Source organism: Sus scrofa, unplaced genomic scaffold, assembly GCF_000003025.6.
Source record: "Sus scrofa isolate TJ Tabasco breed Duroc unplaced genomic scaffold, Sscrofa11.1 Contig1462, whole genome shotgun sequence".
In the NCBI taxonomy this organism is placed as follows: Eukaryota; Metazoa; Chordata; class Mammalia; order Artiodactyla; family Suidae; genus Sus; species Sus scrofa.
In genome coordinates, this window is record NW_018084886.1 from 33,629 (window position 1) to 35,800 (window position 2,172).

At 38.6% G+C, this 2,172-nt stretch overlaps 1 pseudogene; it reads left to right on the top strand.

The window, feature by feature from the left end:
• Nucleotides 1–451: 451 nt before the first annotated feature.
• Nucleotides 452–1,389, top strand: LOC110258169 (annotated as a pseudogene).
• The last annotated feature ends 783 nt before the right edge of the window (nucleotides 1,390–2,172 follow it).

A 2,172-nucleotide genomic window follows, 5' to 3' on the forward strand; every position in this document is an offset into this window, starting at 1 on the left:
CAGGTTAGAGATCAAATCAGAGCTACAGCTGCTGGCCTATACCACAGCAACAGCAACAGAGGATCCAAGCCACATCTGTGAACTGCATTACAGCTCACTGCATGCCAGATCCTTAACCCACTGAACAAGGCTAGGAATTGAATCCTCATCCTCATGGATACTAGTCAGATTTGTTACCACAGGGCCACAATGGGAACTCCTCATAAAATATACCTTTTAAGTTTAATGAGACCTCATGAAATAACTGAGAACCTGAAGTACTCAGAAGGCATTTCTTAAAATTCTAGATGAAAAGCTGGGGGTTTTCCTCTCAGGACAGTGACACATTTGCATTTTTCCAGTATTCAATGGAGGAAAAATATGCCACATATGAGAATTGTAATGCTGCCATTTTACCTGAGTCAACAATGCATTCCCTTGTCTTTTTTCTGATTTCAGGAGCACCAATCCAATGATTAGGGGAGGAAATACTACAGAGATCACCTCTTTCATCTTCGTGGGATTCTCAGATTTTCCCAGAATCATAGCAATGCTCTTTGTTGTATTCCTGTTGATCTATATGACAACCCTGACTTGGAATATGTGCCTCATCATCTTAATAAGAATATGTGCCCACCTCCACACACCCATGTACTTCTTCCTTAGTAATCTGTCCTTCATTGATATTTGCTATGTGAGCTCCACAGCTTCCAAGATGCTCTATAACTTCTTCCAGAATCAAAAAATTATCACCTATGTGGGCTGTTTGGTTCAGAGTTTGGTTTTCTTGACCATGGGACTGAGTGAATCTTGTCTCATGACAGTCATGGCTTATGATTTATATGCTGCCATTTGTAACCCACTCCTCTATTCATCAATCATGTCACCCACTCTCTGTGGTCAGATGGTGCTGGGGTCCTATATGGCTGGACTCTCTGGTTCTCTGTCCCAAGTGTGTGCCATGCTTCAGCTCCACTTCTGTGGGCCTAATGTCATCCACCACTTCTTCTGTGACATGCCCCAACTGTTAGTTCTTTCCTGCACTGACACATTCTTCTTACAACTTTTAACTATTGTATTAACTATGATCTTTGGGATAGTAAATGCCCTAGTTATCATGATATCCTATGTCTATATTGTCATCTCCATCATGAAGATCACTTCAGCTAAAGGCAGGTCCAAGGCTTTCAACACCTGTGCTTCTCACTTGACAGCAGTTAGTCTCTTTTACACCGCAAGTGTCTTTGTTATTTAAGTTCTAGCACTGGAAGTTCTTCCAGCTTTGACAGATTTGCATCAGTCTTCTACACTATGGTGATTCCTATGGTGAACCCTTTGGTATACAGTCTGAGGAACAAAGAAATCAAAGAAACTTTGAAGAGGTTGCAAAAGAGGAGAAGGTATTGCTGAGGTCACAAATTCTGCGATATCTGGCATAGCTGTTGTGTTGGAATCCTCATACACTGTAATATCCTACACAATAAGATTCAAATGGAATGTAACAAAAATCACACTGCCTTTTGATTAAAAAGTTTTTATTTGATAAAGATAATATGCCAAAATGTACTAACAGCTGAATCAAACCACAAAAACACAACATTTTTTTGTTAGCCATCATTTTTTATTACTCAATGAATTTATTACATTTATAGTTGTATAGTGATCATCACAATCCAATTTTATAGGATTTCAATCCCACAGTATTTTTAAGTCATGGAGCATCATTATTTTCTTTTTTTAAATTTTTTTATTACTCAAATGAATTTATCACATCTGTAGTTGTATAATGATCATAACAATCTGATTTCACAGGATTTCCATCCCACAGCCCAAGCACATCCCCCCACCCCCAAACTGTCTCCTCCAGAGACCATAAGTTTTTCAATGTCTGTGAGTCAGCATCTGTTCTGCAAAGAAGTTCAGTCTGTCCTTTTTTCAGATTCCACATGTCAGTGAAAGCATTTGATGTTGGTGTCTCATTGTATGGCATGATAGTTTCTAGGTCCATCCATGTTGCAAAAAATGCCGGTATTTCGTTCTTTTTAATGTCTAAGTAATATTCCATTGTGTATATGTACCACATCTTCTTGATCCACTCCTCTGTCGATGGACATTTAGGTTGTTTATTTTTCATTCCTACCATCATTCTGGCTTTCTGTTCCTATGAGTTCAACTCTTTTTAAATTTCACATT